The sequence below is a fragment of the Mesoplodon densirostris genome, chromosome 7 (genome assembly GCF_025265405.1).
Source record: "Mesoplodon densirostris isolate mMesDen1 chromosome 7, mMesDen1 primary haplotype, whole genome shotgun sequence".
NCBI lineage: Eukaryota > Metazoa > Chordata > Mammalia > Artiodactyla > Ziphiidae > Mesoplodon > Mesoplodon densirostris.
In genome coordinates this window covers 114,390,559-114,410,702 of record NC_082667.1, presented here as the reverse complement: position 1 = coordinate 114,410,702, position 20,144 = coordinate 114,390,559, and positions in this window count along the sequence as shown.

The following is a 20,144-nucleotide window of genomic DNA, read 5'->3' as shown; positions in this document are numbered from 1 at the left end:
GTGATGACACAATTTAAAATCCCACTGCAATTTCAAAGGCAGAGTTGATCTCTTTTACATGTATCGGGAAAGCAGCTTCCCAGAGGAACACAACTGGAGATTCTCACTGTCTTAGGAGCCATACTTAAAACTCACACTAATACAAATAAACCCAGAGATGGAGCTTCAATAAGATAGACTCTCTGTGACCTGTTTATGGCTGGTGGTTCCTACACAAGTAGTCAATTCTCAATTATGCACTCAAATAAGGGACTAATGGTGCAGAAATCTAAAGCGATGTCAATGAAAAGATATTCCTCTTTGTCTACTGCTTTACCCACTCACTCTTTCAATAAACATTTATTGAGGATCTACTAAGTACCAGGCAATGTGCTAAGTCCTGGAGATTCAAAGATGACTAAGACATGGTACTTGCCCTTTAGGAACACATGATCTAGTAGGGGAAATGGACAAAGAAAATAATCACAGCACAGTATGATAAATACTATATACAGTAAAGGTACACAGATTTGCTGAGAACATGAAAGAGGAATGCTCTCATCTTCTGCCCTGGTGACGGCCCACTGAGTCTAATCCAGCTGAGGTGGGTCCCTGGCATGAGCTGGGCAGCAGCCAGGCCATTGTCCTACAGCCATGATCCATGGAGCCAGCAAACCAAGCTAATTTGAGGAAACCAATGAACCTGAGAACACCGACTGATTACCGTAGCAAGCAGAGATTAAGGCAAGGATTGAGAAGTGAATTGTGGAGCCTAAGGACTGGAACTCCAAAAAGGAGATGAATAAGGAGCAGTGGGATAATTCTAGAGAAAGGTGTAACTGGCCGTTGTCAAGAGTGGCCTTCCATGATACTCACTACATGGACGATGAGCACGAGTGTCAGGAACAGGAATGGAAAAGGAAAGAGTGACCAATCTGTCTGCAGAGGTTGGAGAAAACTTTAGAGTTGAGTCACGTATGCTGGTTTTGAAGCATCAGTACAAGTTTGCCATAGAAAATTCACTAATTAGATAACAGTGTTGACACTTATACGGCAAAGAGTTGTGGATGTAAGATGAAGAAAACATTTGGCTTATCTTAAGGTCAGATTTTGAAAATTTCTCCTACGGCATTCAAGGCCACACATCATCTGACATCAATCAATATTTAAATCCCAGGGCATCCCTTCACATACCTATTATCTTCCAGATACACTGGACAACTTCCGGCTCTGTAACTTTGCTTCTACTGTCCCCTCAGCCTAAAATCCCCTGCCTTGCCATTTTCCTACTGAAATTGTACACATCTTTCTATACCTAACTCAAATATTGCCCCATCTAGGGAGACTTCCCTCACTACCACCAACACCCCCCCACCCCCAAGGCTCCAGGGAAAATGAGCCATTCATTATTCTGGGCTTCCAAGACTTACTACCTATACCTCCACTGGCCATCCATTCTATTCTGTCTTGGATTCGACATAGTGATTCACATGGCTTTTTGCCCTTGATAAAGAATAAATTGGTAAGTAAATGGTAAAATCCTTGAGGACACAGGCACTTCTTTTCATCTTGTTTTTTTATTTTGAAAATTTTTCATCTACAGAAAAATTGAATAATTAGTCAATGAACATCCAATACACTCCATCCTTGATTTACCAGTTGCTAACATTCTGGCACATTTGCCTTTTTTCCCCTGTATCATTGGAAGATAAGTTGCCAACATCATGGCGTTCATCCTGAAATGCCTCTAAGGATGACGAGTGTCTCCTACACAAACGTAATACTATTATCGCATCCAAAAAAGTAGCAATAATCCCATTATGCAGTCTACACTCAGGCTTCCCTAACTGTCTCAAAAATGTCTTTTACAAGCTTTCCCCCTTGGATCTAGGATCCAGTCAAGGTTCACACACTGCATTTCGTTATAATGCTTCTTTGGTCTCTTTTAATCTGGAAGAGTTGCTCCTGGGTATAAGCTTTTCTTACCCATCTTTTTGGTTTTTTTTAAACGTAGTAGGTATTTAATAAATGTTTAATGATGGAAGAAACAGGTGGATGGACAAATGAACCCCAGTGATGCAAGATCCCTTGGCAGTTCCTCCAAGAAGGGACAGAATTCTATTGAAGGGACTTATAAGTGTCCTTTGTGAAACCACCAGGCACCGGGTAGGGCACCAAGTCATCGTCTGCCCGTAGCTGCTTCTCTTCAGATTTCCACTTTAATCGTCATGAACTAGTCCTTAGGCCACTGGGGAAATGGCTCTAGAGTAATTGATTTAAGGAGAGAAAAGAATTTGGTCCCTCACGTCTGACCAAAGATGGGGAGGTCCCAGAGAGCAGGGACTCATTGTGGAATGTCAGAGTGAGAAGAGGCCTCAGAGGTCATGTCCAGGAGAGAGAACTCAGGCCCAGAGAAGTACAAAGGCTCCTTCAAGGCCACACAGGGAACCTTTGCCCCTGACTCCTATCCAGCTTCCTTTCTACTTGACCTGGTCACCACAATGATATCCAGGATCTTTGCCTCTCTTGTTCCCAGTGACTTATGGTCATTCATTCAACCTATAAGCATCACAGATCTATTCTCTGAAACCCTACCTCAAGGGATGAGCCAGTGACTATTCCTTGTCCATGCAGGATGGAGTTATTTCAGAGGGTGCTTGTTGCCCCCAGTGGGGAAAGACTGAGAAGCAAACAGCATCTTAAACAGTCACAGGGAAGGCTGGCAAGAACCAAGCCCTTGGTCTCACCAGCCTGAAAGGGGGATGGCTCCGCGTTCACTTGGCCTCTGTCATCTACTTAATCCTAAACATGATGCTGAAATTTTCTAGGGCCCTCTTGCCTCCCCCGTAAAAACAGATCACCGCAGAGCTGCTATTACATGATGGCCTTGTGCAGGCGTGAATCCCATTTGGAAACAGAAGTGATAAATGAGGGACATCAGGGTGCGGGGTGATTCTCCTTTGTGACTGTATGCGTTTATTTAAACCAGCAAAACTGAAAATTCCTCAGGAAGTATTTGCTCTTTCCAAATTTCTTAGAAACAACAGTGACACAGGTTTGTGGTCATTGGAGAGTTTCACTGAACAGGGAAAAGTGATAGTAGAAGAGGTAATTGGCTCAGTGATCGCAGGAAGAGGTTCAACCATCACTGAGGCGCTAGCGCTCTTATACAGAAATTCCAGACTTGGACTCGAACTTGAGTGGCTTTGGCAAAACCCCTTAACTTTTAGGAACCTCATCTAGTTGGGATAGAACCTCATCAAGTTGGGATAGAATCACAGTGATTTTTTTTTTTTTTAACTTTCGGGTGTGTATTAAAATCATCTGGGGGCAGGGGGACTGTGGATTAAAATTACGATGCCTGTCTCCCACCCTATTTCCATTCTGATTTCAGCATCTCTGGGGGAGCATCCAGGTGATTCTTAAGTAGCCAGGGTTGAATAGCCTGGATTATAGAATCTCTAAAAGCTGATTCTCAGAAGGGAATAAAGTTAATGTGGCAGTGGAGAGGAATACTGGAATTTCTCAGCTATTCTTGGTGTACAAAGACTGTGGTAAGTATCGTGCTCACTTGTCTGCTGACTGGATAATTTCCCCAAGCTGAGCATCTGCTAGGATGGAGGTGCAGCTCTTACCACTGACCATCAGCATCTCCCCAGCAACGTGTAGGGACACATGCATTTTCCAAACTGAGAGGAAAATAGTCTGCAGCTTGGACCCCTAAACATTAGGGAGGTGTTCAGCTAGCCGTGTGGAGGTCCCATCACCTTTCCTATGTCTAAACCAGGCAGTGGGGTGGCCGCTGGAGCAGGCAGGGGCGAGTGTGAGGTCCCAACCACATCTAACAAGATGGCCGATCAGCCTGCTTGCCTGCCTGATGCCAGCACCAGCCACCAGCTCCTGACACACGGGACACGAAGCATCTGCCAGACGGGTGCCAGCTTTTGATCAGGAGCATGTTGAGCTAGAGACCTGCAGGGAAACAGCCAGGCTCCCCGCGGTCGGCTAGCAGGAATCTCTCTGCAACCTTGAGAGAGGTGCTTGAAGAATCTGAGCACAGATGGAAAAGTGGGGTGCAGGCAGGAGGAGGGGGGCCTCATGACGGAGGCTGTCTCCTAATGCCAGGCTACTCCATCTCCGCTAAGGGAAGCAAGACACCCTTTCCTGTCTGACGATCGGAGCAGGATTCCTGGGCTGCCTGAGCACATGTGTTACTCTTCCCCGGGGCTCGGTGAATCTCTTAGCCTCAGCGACACGTCTGTAAAACCTGAGACCACCAGAGTGGGTGCCGGGTTTCCGGGGTGTCAAGCACCAGGGTGTGGCAGTGACCGACTGCAGCAGGGCTGTTTACAAGACACTGGAGGCCTCCAGCAGGTCCCCTGGCCAGACGCCTTCACGATGTCCTGCGTTTTCTAACTGGGTCCTCCAGGGCCTTCTGCTGGTGTGCTTAGGAAACCCAGTCTGTGTCCCTAGCTGGAGACGAGGGGTACCCCTCACAGCTGTGTTAAAATACGGGCCCCTCCTCCCTGGCCCCCTTCCTGAGCTGCCAGGCCAAGTGGGAGCAGAGGTCCATCCACAGGCAGATAGCATCTTGTGTCTCACAAGAGCAGCTACATGACTTGAAGGGCTCTTCTCTTAGAAAACCAAATGCTCACCGGTTCTGCTTATTTGCTCTAACCTTCAAAGAGCCCAGAGGTCCCTTCCTAGTTCAACAAATAAATCCAGTTCCATTCTAGCAGACTTCGACCCACAAAGTTCTATTGTTACGCCTTCCCTGAATTTCCCCCTGTTCCGTCCCTCTCGGGCACCTCAGCCCCAGGCGGCTCACCCTTCTTTCGTTTGGGGGATAAATCAACCTCTGGGTTTTTGTGCGCGTTTTTTTTTTTAAATTCTTTCAAAGGGTAAGGAATGTTGACACCCCCTGAAACATGCCTCTGATGTCTGGTTAGACTTCAGACGGCTGTATTTGAACATGTGCTGACGCAATCGGGCAGATTGGGTTAAACCAAATATTACAATTGCAAGAACTCATCTGGAACTAATAATTTTGAGGCCACCAAAAGTAAAAGGGCCCGGCTTTGGGCCTGGCCACTGGCAGAGGCCAGGCCGGGCCGATGCTGCCACCTGCCGGGAGCGTGGGGAACAGGGCGCGCCGTCCTGGCCTTCCTGTTTTGTTGGGGACGCACTGGCTCCCACGCACACACGGTCCCCAGCCTGCCAGACCAGGGCTATTTTAAAAAGCTAGCGCCTCTCCCCAGCCCTCGGTGTAAAGATAGCTAGTCTGTCCGCCCTGGCTTTGCTCTGGGGAAGGAAAAAAAAAAAAAAAGCCTCCCAATTATAGAGCCAGGGCTGGCTACAAAGGCAGTTTGCACTTGGCTCCAGACGAGACATGTGCCCTTGGATTAAACAGATCACGCGTCAGTGGCTCACTTAGGAGGAAGGCTCGTTCAAGTAAGAATTTTTATTTTGCGGGGGATGAAGCGAACGCACATCTCTGGGTTATGTTGGCAGACTGCTGAACTGCAAGTCACATGCCGGATCCAGAAATGATGAAAACATCTGTTTTCGCTTTAGACCAGCGAGGCTCCGGCTGCGGTGCAGAGGGGCGGGGCAGGGAAGGGAAAGGCTTTGCTCACTAGCGCCATCTGCTGAGCCTGGTGTAGAAGCGCGTGCGTCCCAAGCACACTGCGGCTTGACGTTCACCCCGGGAAGGGGGAGATCAACAGGTGCGGGGGGGGGGGGGGGGAAGGGGAGGGTCTGTGCCCCGGCGATCACTCTCCTTGGAGGACAGCCCTGATTTTGCCCTGGAGACTGTCCAACTCCGTATTGCCTCGGAGTGTTCACAACAAAGAGCTTTGTCCCTGGGGACTGCTCTGGGGCAGAGGAGGAGGAGGAGGAGGAGGGAGAAGCAGCAAATGAATTCCCAGGTTGGGAGGGAAGGAGGTAAAGGGGGAGGGAGTAGCTGGTTGGTGGTTTGCAGACACTAAAATTTGCTGTTCCCTCTGGCTGAAATCTACCAGAACAAAGGAACCGCACCTCGTCTCTAGGAAAACTCCCAGCTGCACTTCCCCCAGCCGTCCCTCTTTCCTGCCATGGTGGCTTTTACTCTAAATGTTCCAGTATTCACAGAGACGATTCTGGTGAGGCAGGGTTTGATGAACCCTTGGACGTAAAATCCACCCAGCCCGGTGTGAATGGAGCGCTGGGGATGGGTTCTGAATAGGAGCTATACTGACAGCCAAGCCACCGCATTTTTTCAACGTTCAGCAAATATTTACTGCCTGCCTGCTAGGTGCCCAGCACTCACTCAGCACAACTATCTGTCATACAGTTTTTAAAACAATACAAATATGTCAGAGGAAAATGTATGTTTAATGTCAAGTCAGTGTCCATGACAGATGACAGCTGTGAGTTCAGAGGCAGCGAGGGGATTCCAGACCCTCAGTCGAACTTTTCTCAGTGTTTGGGGGCAATTCTGAGAAGTTTCATTCTCCCAGTCATCCCTTGTGTTGTCTAATCCCCTAAATAACTGATTTCAGTCAACCCGTGTCAGCCTTGACCTCCATTCCTCCAGCTTTAAAGTCAAATCCTTCTCTCCAGTTCCTGGGGAGCTCATTGCCAGAGGACAATCCTGCTAGGGGACCATTCAAACTTCACCCAAAATCAGAATTGGGTGGGTCCTAGACTTGACTCCCAGGCATCATCCTTGGGAGAAGCAAAATTCCAAGATACAACTATGTGAACAGAACTCCCCAACAAGACACAGGCTGTGAGGGGTTAATGTACAGGGGAAAGAACTGTGGTCGAATGTAGAGGTCCAGGCTCGCAGATCTCACTCAGTCCCTTTACCTCCCTTGACAGGCATCGGCTGAACACACCCTCAGTTCTCTGCTGCCTACTTTTGAGGTTCCCAGAAGAGGAAAGTCTGCTAATACGGACTGGAGTCAATCTGTCTGCTCATCTTTTCCCACCTTACCTATAAACTCCCCAGTTCAAGGGGAAACTGAGGTTCTCTACTGAGGCTCAGTCCCTCCCATTCTTCCATTTCACCCCCAAATAAATATAGAAAGAAATGTCCTCTGCATGGGTCTTTTGAGCATGAGCCCTTCTCCTTGCTTGGTGCCCTGTAAACCAACACTGTACTTTCCTTCACCACAGTCTGTGTCAGTAAATTGGCTTTGCTGCATGGCAGGCGAGTGGACCTCAGTTCAGTTCAGTAACACCACCATCTAAGGGATGAGTCAGAAAGAGTTTCATTTCTATTTCACAGCTGGACAAATAATATGAGAACCAGCTCAGTCTTCACAGATCTTGCCCTGCTCTAGCTGTATCTCAAGTGGCCTTATCTGTTTCCATAGAACCCAAGTTCTTCAATGGCTGGGGCCCAAATTCATCCTCAAAGCTGCTTACAAGTCAAGCCTGCCCTGCTCTGGTGCTGGAAAATTACTAGTTCAGGGGAACCATGCAAATCAATACAATCAACTTCAGTTTCTGTTGCAGGCCTTAAGAGATTAGAACATTAGACTTTGTTTTAGTCTGGTTTGATATTGATCCGCCCTGGAGAGTTCTGACGAATTTTCTTTGTTTTATAAACTGAGGAGACCTGGTCACCAGCCCATATTTCTTTTCTGGACTCTTCCCTTTACTTTTTCTCATTTGCAACAGGTGTGTGTTTTCATCCATGGGGGGCTGGATCTGGAATTTTTCATGCCACAGGGACATCTTTGAGCACAGAAGTTAGGGGTGTTTTGGCAACATTCAGCCAAATAAAAATCTCTGAACTAGACTCAAAGAATAAAGTAGAAAACTGCAGGTGAAAAGATGTGGCATGAAAATAAACAGTAGTCATTTTGTGCTTTACCAGGTGTAAGGTGCCAACCTTCCAAACTATTCTTCCAGTCCTATCTAAACTCTCTTTTCCTCCTTATAAAAATAAATTCTATGGCCCTACTTCACTCCATACACCTTAGTGTGATTCTCTTCACACGGAGAAATAACCTTTGTTCAAAGCTCCGCTTTTCTAAGCTGTGCTGACTTCTGCATGATCACTCGCCACACATAAGATTAGCACCTCCTTTCCAGCTCCAAATAGACTATAATCCAAAAGCTGCTCTTTTAAATAGAGGTCTCTCTTATGCTTAAATTCCTAAATAAAAGAAACATCAATGCTACTGCTACTCTCCCCAGTTAAATCCGATTTGCAAGATGTACTGCCTGCTCAAAAATCTGGGTGTGAGCTGGAGCCTGAGCTCAGGAACACATTTGGGATTCTCCAGTCATCCTCTATCTGGAGGGCCCTCCAGTGGCCAAAATAATACCTGATATAAACAAAGACCACCAAAGCGAGTGGTTACAACAAAGGCGGGGGATGGACATTTGCCTGCCTTGAAAATGCTGCCTGTAAGCCCCACGTTTTGCCCCCCAGAGGTGTGTGTCGTTTAAAGAAAGTCAAGACAGAATCACAGCTTAAGAAGAGCAGACATTTGCATTACAAAAAGACCCTTCATTTGATACAGAGGCAGGTTTGAACTCCATGAAATGACAGCTCCCTCTAATTTCTTTAAAATTCTATTGAATTCACGGAAAACAGATTGACACATTCCAGAATGCATCTGGGGCAGAAAACAGGGTAGGTTTGAACTCGATCTGCACTACTCAACCCACCTCACCCACATTTCCGTCTCTGAAAACCTCATAAGCACCCTGACCATGAGACACAGGAGAATGTGGAAGTCAGGTCACCTGGTAAGATCGGAATGCTCGGTGCAAGTTCAAGGTCCTCTGAGCCCAGAGCTGCCTTTCTGGAGCACTGTGAGAAAAACAGGAGGTTGCTCCAATATGCTTCCCTCTGGACTTAGAGGATACTGCTGGTATTCCAGAAGAAGACTCCAGAAGGTTTTCCAGAAGAAGCTCTGCCACGTATTACAACGTCATTGAAACTGAGCACCCTCCCGGGTACAAAAGCCCCTCCATGCTAAACACACACACACACACACACACACACACACACACACACACACACACACACACACACACACACACACACACACACACACACACACACACACACACACACACACCTGTTTCTTGTTTGTAGAAAAAAAGCTTTAGTCTCCTAAGACTTCCCTGAGTTCCAAAGAGCAGATTCAAACAATTACAAATTAGGGAAGTGAAGGAATGTAGAAACAAAGGGAAAGCAGCCAGGAGACAGTTAAGTCAGCCATAAAACAGAGCCCTAGTTCCTTCTCAAGGGATACACAGAACAATCTGCTGCAAGGAACTAAGTTCCCCCTCCACCCCACCCAGGTGGAGGATGCTGACCACAACTACATGCTGACCACAAGCACGCAGACTCCAGACTGTTTGGCACCAGAGGGCTGATTAAGATTCCTGGAGCCCCGCCCCATTACCTCACCACCAGCCAATCAGAGGAAAGTCATGCCCCCTGCAGCTCGCACCCCAAATGTTGTCTTTAAAAATCCTTCCCTGAAAGCCACCAGGGAATCTGGGTCTTTTGAGCACGAGTTGCCTGTTCTCCTTGCTTGGTGTCCTGCCATAAACCATCCTCTGCTGCAAACGCCAGTGTTTCAGATAGGCCTTGCTCTGCTGTGAGCACACGGACTCGGGTTCGGCCGCGTGCCCCTCACCCAGAACCACCCCCAGCACGGCCCACAGCAGCCACACCCAACTGACTTCCCTCCACAGACCACAGTCTTCACACACCTGCCCTCACCCCACCCCCCACGGGGCAAACTCCTACTCATTCCGCAAGGCCTCGGTCAAGTGCCAACTCCACGCTGGCACCTTCCCCAACGTCCCCAAATGTACGGCTGTTCCATCCCCTTCAGCCTCCACAGCAACGTGTCCCTGCCTCTGTCAGGGCGCTTGGCAGTGCTGGGCCCTCCAGCCTGTGGATGGCAGGTAGCCTGGCTCCTCCTTTGTCTTTGCATCCCAAGAGCTTAGCGTGGGGACTGCTGAGTGGACGTGCAGTAAGGGGGCTGAGGCTGGGGCCAGCATCCCCCCTCCCAGGCCACCGCATGCCACTGCCAGGTGCTAGGGGAGGTGGACTGGAGGGGTCCCTCCCCCAGTGCAGTGTGCTGGTGATGGAGGGGGCATTCTCCCCTCTCCATCCCCTCCCTCCAGGCCAGGCACCCACCATCAACCAGTCCCCCTCTGCATCCCAGTGACCTGGGTTCTCTCTTTGCACTTTCAGCAGCAGCAGCAAACATGGAGAAGCAAGTGTTACCAAATCTAACTTGAGTCCACTCACCTGCCATGCCGTGAAGCCCATCTGCTGATGCCCGGTGGTGGTGAAATTCGGTGCAGCGCTTATTGCAGACACCAAGCAAGGAGAACGTATGACTCATGCTCGGAAGAGCTGAACGCTAAGGAAGGGTTTTTTTAAAGGCAAAATTTGGGGGTGGGGCTGCAGGGGGCATGACTTTCTTCTGATTGGTTAGTGGTGAGGTAACAGCGTGGTTTTCACGGACTCTTATTTAATCATTAACCTCCTGGTTTCAGTCTGGGGTCTCGTGCTTGTGGTCAGCATGTAGTCACCATCCTCCACCTGGGCGGGCGTCTTAGTGCCTGTTAACTCAAAGGTATGCATCAGTGTATACCTTCAGGAGGAATTAGAACTCTCTGTTGCCGAACTGTTACCTTACTTTTCTTGCATAACTGCTTTTCCTTTGTTTCTGCATTACCTCACTTCCCTAATTAGTAACTGCTTGCATCTGCTCTTTGGAACGCAGGGAGGCCTAGGAGACTAAAGCCTTTTTCTACAAACAAGAAGCAGGGGACACAGAGGGCCCAGCAGGCTCCTGTGCAGTTTCAATCCCCCCTTTTTTGATACCCCTCAACCTTGAGGGGAACAGAGATGGGACAAGAAAGGGAATAAAGTTTTGTGCAGAGAGGTTAATCATAAACTCGGCAGGGGAACTTGGTTTGAGGGAGGACTCAGTTTCACGAGTATCTGTCTGGATGCTGTGCTAGGCTGGCTCCGGCTCGCGCTAGGTCTCTCTCTGGAAAGTGGAGAAAGAGGAGCCTCAAGACGGCTCCTCCACACCGTCCACGCCCTGTTCATCCCACACTAAGCTAGCGTCCACACCTCATGCCCCAAAAGCCCTCTTGTGAGGACACCACTGGTCTCAGCTAAAATCAGGGTCCAGGGGCTTCCCTGGTGGCGCAGTGGTTGAGAGTCCACCTGCAGATGCAGGGGACGTGGGTTCGTGCCCCGGTCCAGGAAGATACCACATGCCGCGGAGCAGCTGGGCCCGTGAGCCATGGCCGCTGAGCCTGTGCGTCCGGAGCCTGTGCTCCGCAACGGGAGAGGCCGCAACAGTGAGAGGCCCGCGTACCACAAAAATAAATAAATAAATAAATAAAATCAGGGTCCGCCTCGCAGGGCTGTGGGGAGGACAAGAGTCACTCTCCTAGACAGCCTCTCAGAGTCGTGGCATTTCATAGGCCTTACCTAATGTACCTAATGATCTGATTTCATCCTCGCAGCAACCCTATGAGGTAGGTGCTAAAGGATCCTTATTTACAGGTGAGAAAACAGCAGGGCAAAAAGGGGCAAGACACCGAGAGTCACCAGCTCCCCAGGCAGGGTTCCAACTCAGGCCATCTGAGCCCAGACCCTTGACCACATGCAACTCTGCATGAAGGGCCGCCAGGCACAGAGGAAGTGCCCCACAGACGCTGGTCATGGCTCCTTGAGGCATTTGCCAGGACTGAATACTCCCTCCTCCGAGGGCACCTGAGGGCTCCAATCTGGCTTGTCCCAGGCTCCTCGGCTTTGGGTGTTACTCTGAGATCTCTTTTCACTCCCAACATCTCTCTCTCTCTCCAGGCTTTTACCTCCACCGACCCCTCTAACTCTGACCGTTCTAGATGTACCTCTCCAGCAAACATCTCCAGCCCAGCTCGGTCTCTGAGCTCCAAAAACTGCCTAAACCTACAGCACCTTCCAGCTTCAAAGCTCTTGCACATCTGTTTCTTTAGACCTCCCAACACCCTGTGGTGTCAGCTTTGGTATCACTCCCTTTGATGGACAACAAAACTACGGCACTAGGGAGACTTGCCAAGTGGTCTCTGTAGTCACATGGCAAGGACTGCAGCACCAGGATGCCACCTCAGCCCGCGCTCTCTCCCTGAGTTGGACCTATCGAAGTAGGCTAGTAGTCTTCCATTCATCCTGCCTTCCATTGAGGAAGTCTACATATAAAAAACAATAGCTCAAAGGAAACAAGGTATGACATTATTAATAAAATGTGGATACGCAGCCAATCATGCACTCTTATCCTCGAAGTAGCGTTTCAATGTTTCTCTTAGAAGCCGAACTAGAGCCTCCTTCCTCCCCCAGTGTAATCATGGGAGACCCCAGCACAGGTTTGACCACAGGCTTTGAGAATTAAGATGGGATTAACTCCCTAATTAGCTGAGCTCTTAAGCAAGTCAGGTAACATCCTTAGCCTCCATTTCCCCTTTTATGAAATCACATACACCATCTCCACAAGACTCATAAGTGACTTGCCAACCCTGAGGTTTATTCTCTGCTGTTCCAGAGGGCAAGCATCGTGTCTTATTTTACATTATTCTTCCAGAGGCTAATGCAGGACCTGGTACAGAGGAAGTGCTCAAATAATATTTCTTAAATGAATGTTGCTCTGGGGTCCAGGAATCAGGTGCCTGACTGACAGGGAGTTTTGAGTCTTGCCAGCCTTGAGCTTGACACCTGACATTAATCTTTGACTGATTTGGGAACTGCCCAAATCCTCAGAATTCTCTTCTCCTGCCTGATACCTCTCTATCTTGGAGAACTGCAGACATTTATAAGGGATTCCAATGGGGGCTCAGCGTCTATTCACATAAAATCCACATGTTCTACCCTCCAGCTCCTGCAAAGCTAGATGCTGCAGTTTAATATTTAGGGAAACTATTTTGCCATTTAACACATCCCCTGCCCTGTTGAAATGGAGAAAGTGTTCACCATCCAACACTAAATATTAATGCCTCCGAAGCTCCTTCCAGGTGCTCCTTTTCCTCCTACCCCATCACCCAGAAACATGCAAAGTGGTCCCACTACCTTGCTTTAGACCATCCGCTTCTCCTCCTCAGAACTCAGACACATCCCTCTTTTTTTTTTTTTTTTTTTTTTTTGGGGTACGCGGGCCTCTCACCGTTGTGGCCTCTCCTGCTGCAGAGCACAGGTTCCGGACGCGCAGGCTCAGTGGCCGTGGCTCACGGGCCCAGCCGCTCCGCGGCATGTGGGATCCTCCCGGACCGGGACCGGGGCATGAACCTGTGTCCCCTGCATCAGCAGGCGGACTCTCAACCACTGCGCCACCAGAGAAGCCCCCGACACATCCCTCTTGATGAGTCAGGTTACTTTGGGACCAAACACATTCACATGACAACCATGTTTGCAAAGCGCCTTCTGCTTATGCATCTGTCTCATGCTCTCATGTCTACTTAACGCTGTCCATTTTCTTTGATGGGATGCATTGAAAGCTGTTCCTCCCACATTTCCAAGCAGCAAAACACTCAATAGGGAAAAATTAGTGAGCCAGAGCTAATGAAGTGACTCAAATAAATCCTCCTATGAGTTTCACTAGTACAGAAGATGAGTCCAAGTACTTCACTGTGATGATAGGTAGAAATGCAGCTGATGGCATGGTGGTCCTCTGGTTCCACTGGTCCTCAGAGTAAGTCTATATCAAAACTGCTTATAGGGACAAAGGGGAAGAGGGTATCAGGCCGCTTTTGAGATCTGCATTCAGGTTCGCCTTTGTGGTGGAGCCAGGACAGAACAGAAGTAGCAGAGCTTTGGGAAACTCTCCCACATGAACTTGGTCATATTCACGACAACAGAACTGTAACCAGATGCAGTTGCTCATATAAAATAAAGTGATAAAGGGATACACACCAAATATTAACAGGGGTTGTCTCTGGGATTACCAGGAAATCTCGTTTTCTTCTTGGTGCTTCTTTCATTTTTCCCAAATTCCTATAGTGGATACAAACTCCTTTTATAATCCAAAAAATAAAATGTTAAAAATGATAAACTGGTTAAAATAAATTCCAAATGTATACACCCAAATCAGGCTCTCAAAGGGTCACTCGGAGTGTCTGTGTGAAAGAATTAAAAGCACAGACTCCGAAATCAGGCTACTTGGGTTCAAATCTCAGCCCTGCCTCTTACTAACTGTTGTGTACTTGGGCAAATTTCTTAACCTTTCTGTGCATCAGTTTCCTTATCTATAACATGAGGATAATAATATCTTCCTTACAGGATTATTGTGAGGATTAAATTAGTTAATACACAAGAAACCCCCAGAACAATGCCTGGCATAAAACAAATACTTATTTGCTATTATGACTTATTGCCATAGGCCTACTATTGCTCAAAATGTTTAGGGACCATCTTTTGGGAGTATTGTATTCAGGGTCTTAAACACATTCCCTTGAATCATTTCAATGTGATTAAAATTTCCTCCTTTGAAGATGTGCCAATTCTGGGAGCAGTCAAGCTGTTTGGGGTTCGAAGTAAGGTGTGTTTATGAAATCAAGGGCCTGATGTTCTTGTATTGCTCATCTACCGCCTATGAAGAATTCCATAAAACACACACGCACACATACCCCCAGGTAATTCAGCACCACCTAGGGTGTGATCAATCCCTGGGTGACTAATACGTTCTGCTTCTACTAGAGACAGATTGAAAAATAAAGTTTATTTTTGAGACCTCTTCATTCAATTGATCTTGAAGGCTTTATGTACTACCGTGCAACCAAAGGGCAAATCTCATAAAAGGCTGATTTACATTTAAATTCGAGCCTTTTTTTTCTTCCTCAAAGTTTGCTGATGCTGAGTTTTAAGTATGATATGTCATTGTTTTCACATAAATTTTCCCGAACATTACCAGTTGTCATCTGGCGTTAAGTAGGGTTGCGACACGACAATGATAACATTAGCATTTTGAAAAGCATAACATCATTGTTCTTCTGTAAATTGTTGCAGGCTCAAATTACCCTACACATAATCTTTTTAAAACAATTAATGGGGCACTGGCATCAAAGCCAGTTAGGGTTGTATAAAAAGAATGGCATCCACCTCCTTTTGCTGGGACCCTACTGGTCTCGTGTGAGCCCAGTTAGCGCCCTAATGGGACATGGTGCAATCGTATGCTCCACCGTGTACATAAATAAAGGTGAGTAAAATGTGCACTGGACATCTTTTCCCAAGACACAAAGGATTTTGATAAAATTTAACTGGGTTGTCGCAAAGCAAAAGAATCGTTCGTGTTTCTGATTACTGAATTCTTTAAAAAAAAAGTTCCAATTTAAGAAAAAGGCTTCATTGATCTAGCATCAGTAGGAAATGTCATGTTCCACATAAATGATTTTGCAAAGCAATTGAAGTTTACCTCTTTCTGTCTCCAAATGTCATTTTTAATCTTTCCGGTGGAAATCTTTTAAAAATGTATTACCTCTACCCTTGAATTCCCTAAACAGTATTACTATTACAGACTTCTCATATTGTACCAAAAGGGCAAAGTAGCATGGCGAATAAGAACACAAACTTAAGAATGGAATAAATCTAGGTTTGAGTCTAGATTCTACCACTTCCTACATGTGAGATCTTGGAGGTGTCACTTAGCCTCTCTTACGAGCAATTGTCCTCATCTCTTAAAACAAAGGTTAATTATCTAAATCACAGGATCACTTTTAGAATTAAAAAAAAAAGTTTATAAAGAGTTTAGCACAGCAACTGGTAAAGAACAGGGGCCAAACTGAAGAGAGCCATTATTATTTTAATCAGTTGGGTAATGTAACTTGTAGGACTCTGTACTTTTGGGGCCCAATAGGGTCTATACTAAAGGGCCCCAACAAACTGTTCACTTCCTTTATCTCTAACAGAGGTTTCTGACAGTTCACATTTTCTGATAGCTTTTCGTTTGTTGTTGTCAGGGCTTCTGCCTTAATAGTCTTTTTCCATTTTTAATTTACTGTGGCCTAGGAAACCAGAGACTCATAGCTGACACGTAGGCAGAGTTTGAGGGCTACATTGTCACCCCAAGGACTCAAAAACAGTATCCTCCCAGGGTTAAACTTTAAAATCAACACATAATAGGCATAATAATCTTACAGAAACATGGCTCTCAAGCCAGAAGGTATTATTATAGCCCAGTCTGAATGCATTGTTAACATCAGCTACAGAATGTTTTGGTGTGGGGAGGAGTGAACTCAACCACAAAACAAAAAGATGACTCAGGGTGCCAGACATGGGCAGTGCCCAAGCCCTGTCCAGGGGAAACTGGCAAAGGGACTTCAAGGATTAAGATCCCATTGGCAAGACCTTCTTAAATAGAAATGGATACAGGGAGTATCTATATCCTGAAGGTTTCAAATACTAAGTTTGTATGGAGTAGATTCTTCTTCTAGTGGAACGTCAATCATCCGTTATCCGTTCAGTATTTATTGGGCGACCACTATTCACGCCCAGACCCCTCCCACTTTTACTCTGCGCCCAAGCTCAACAAAGCAACCTTCTCATCGTAACTGGCTTCTTAGGTAGAGCTCCTTACACGGGGGGAATGTACTGGCCACGTTAACCTGCTAAGAGACAGGGCGATTTCCCGAGGTGAATTAATAAATGGGCGTTATTTTGTTGCATCTCCATCTCAGGAGCTTGGTTAAGGTGCGTCTGCCGTCAAGAGATAACTCTCTATCGTATGTCGACAAAACCCGCTATCTAAGCCTGGAACCTAAGGGCTAGGCCATGACCGGACGGTAGGTATCCCCTTGGGATTTTTCTGGGCACTCTGACACCGAATGGTGACAGGAGGCAGGGTGGCACAGTGATACAGGAGCACTGTTCTACTGAAGGCTGGTTTTGCCATCTACTTTCTGGTTTCCCTTAAGCAACTTACTTAAACTTCTCTGAGCCTCTTTTTCCTCATCTACCAAATGGGATGATAAAACTTCAGAGATTGATTCTGGCTCAATATTTAAACAAGAGCAACATCCCGGAAGATGTTACACCAAAGCACCTGCCCTCTCCCACCCGTTCCATTCTCTCTGGTCCTGACTTTGTAGGTCCACCTGCCTTTCGTCACTGATCAGCGGCAAGTGTGGCATCCCTCACAGACTTCATCACCTCCAGAAGCCTCATCATACCGCTGTGCTTTCTTCTCTCAGATTTGAAAATTGCCTTCTTAGCAAATTGTCTCTTAGCAAAGGTAGTTACAGCTTTAAGGGAGCCACTTAGTTGTCGTCCCGGCAGAATAATTTTATTTACTTCAAAACAGCCACCATGTCTCCCCTCTCCTCAGACAACACAAGTAGACATCGTGTTCTTCTTCGAGGATCCACCATCTGAGACCAGCTTGTTAATAACAAAATTATTCCAGGTCTTAGTGTTCTCTTCTCGATGAAATAAACATGCCTTTAAAACAGACAAATCAAATGGTGTTTGGAGACTGTATTAACCATCTTTATTGCACTCCAAAGAACAACTTGAGACACGCGTAGAGAGTGGATTTTCAAAGAGGTGTTTTCTTGACCCAGTTAAATTTTTATTCAGTGAAAAAAGTTGACATTGAGACAAAAATGATTTAAAACTGTGAGACAATATAGTAAAATCTTCAGCATAAACCAGTGATTTGGAAACTTATCGAGGCAACTGAAATGATAAATATCTAATTTCACTTTGGAGAGAAGCAAGTATACAGTGTTTCACTTTAAGAGCAGAGTAGGCCTTTATTTTGCTGCAAATACTTTTGATTTTTGCCTGTAGGTTCTAAAAGTTCATAACAAGAGTCTTTAATTGAGAAATGACATGGAATATCAGAGAATAATGTTCCATTCCAGCATTCGTACTTGTCCCATTTGAGCTATTACACGTGAAACTAATACCGTTCTTGGGTTACGTGGCTCTGTTGATTTAATTCAAAATATGGCTGCTCAAAATTAGTGGGCAGAATCATATACACGACCCATCCTCCTTCAACCCATGTTTGCTGGGGGTACCCCTTCTGAAAACATGCTTGCCACGTGTGTACCCAACAGCACACATAATCTCTCGCTATCTGCTCCATACCTCAGTCTTGCATAGAAAGTAGTCTATATATACTTAATGCACTGGCTTTTATTACATAAAAATTGTACCTGAAAGGCAGCACACGCTTCCTTTAAGAAAAATAATGCAATAGGAACGTCAAGATACAATATCAACACGAGTGAAGATTCTGCACAGCATTTTGGAGTCAATCCCTAAAATCAATATGGAAGTGGTATCCGGTTTGCTGACTTCCCTGGATCCTGTCTTTGAGGGACCCCCAATTCTCTGCAAGGAAGGGAAACGTCTCAGGGATTCACTGTGACATTCTTAGTGGGAAAGCGACCAACCAAACCCGACAGGATGGGGTTTCTGCCCTTAAGGAGGTACTGAGAACATGACCTCACTAGATTGAGAGTTACCACTAGGTGAATGTTTGAAGGCAGGATTGTCCAGTCCCCCTGCCCCAAAAATGTCCACTGGTCTGAGAAGTTCCTTAAATTGTTGGAGAGCTGCATCTAGTGGGTCACCCATGTTGGGTAGAGAACATGTAGCTGTGTGTCGCACACCTGTCCCCCACAAATATCCCCGGTGAAACTACCAGAGGTGGAACCCCAGGAACCCCTCTTCCCAAAGTCAGAAGTTTCAACCAGTTACCCAGCGTCGTAACTATTTACCCAGCTTGCCAGGGCAGCCAGCAGTCACGGGAGCGTCTCACCTGTCTGGAAAAGGGTCTGCATAGGCATGGCCTCTCCCTGGATTCCTCTGCAGAACTCTACTCTCTGTTATTTTATCCACACGGACCCACATCTCATAAGGCTTGAGGGCCATTCAATCCATCAAGGGGCAAAACCAACTTCCAGAGGAGACTTATACACAATTCCCTGCCCGCCAAGCTGTAGTGGTCTACTCGTGCTCCATCGACCACATGAATGTGGGCTTCTGAAATTCTAATGCATCCTGGAAGAAAATAAAGCCCTTTCCCTGTACAGTGTGAACTTTGGAGGTGGCATCTCCAACGAGGTACAAAAGTCCCTTCTTCAAAAGGCTCCAATTGGTCACAGTGAAGACAATTATCTGGTCACCTTCAAAGGCTCCACGGAGTTTCTGTTCTCATTTGCTCTTGTCACTCCCACCTCGGGACTCTTGCAGATGGCGTATATACATCAAACCACACAAAGCTATGCAGAGGGAGGTGAGAGTGCGTGCTTCAAAAGTTCATAAAAATAGACAATTTCCACATAGCTCCATCTATCTAGCTTAGTCTTCAGGAACTTAGCTCTTCTGTTTATATAAAATACTCTAGCCCTAAGAGGCTGCTTTTTCTCCAACAGCCCAGTAGCATTTTCCAAGGAGACGGGTGATGGCCAGTCTATACAGTACGGTGCACTAAGCATTGGCAGGCACTGGGAGCAAGACTCGGAAGCTCAGAAATATCTCAAGTTGCCAACTGGAGACATGTGCTCTGTAGAAAGGCTTGCCTATGGAAAAACTGAATATAAAGTCCCAGAGCCTTTGATATCAGCTTTCACAAATGCCACCAAAAAGTTGGCAGAAAAAGAAAAGAAGAAAATAGACTTCCTAGTGGTTCGATTAAATGACTTGCCTCCCACCAGATCATTCATCTTTCAGTTACTTAAAGTGCTTATTTAGAAAAAGGGGAGGTGGTAGGGATCGGAGTTTTGAATGAAACTCCACGGTAAGACACGATAAAGCCAAAGAAATTCCAGTCTTTAAAAATATAACACAGGAAAGAGATAGAAGAAAAGCATGCTGGAAGAAGGCTTGTCATTTACCACCACTCACGACATACTAAACGTCTACCATTGAAAATACTCCTCAAGCAGAATATATATATACACAAATAAGATGTTTTAACTAAAAAAACTTTAATTGGCTCTTTGTTTCCCAAACACTCCCCAGGTAGAACAAAACTATGTTATCAGCCAAGAATGATACTTCTGGTTAAAAGGAAGCAAATGCTTGTGAGAAGGTGATGCGTTACATCTAAGAGGAGATGGGGTTTTGACAAAGCTTGCAGGTGAGGGACACATGTGCAGAAGCATGACTTTGGAATATCCCCAGAGCTCACTGCTTCTCGTTCAGG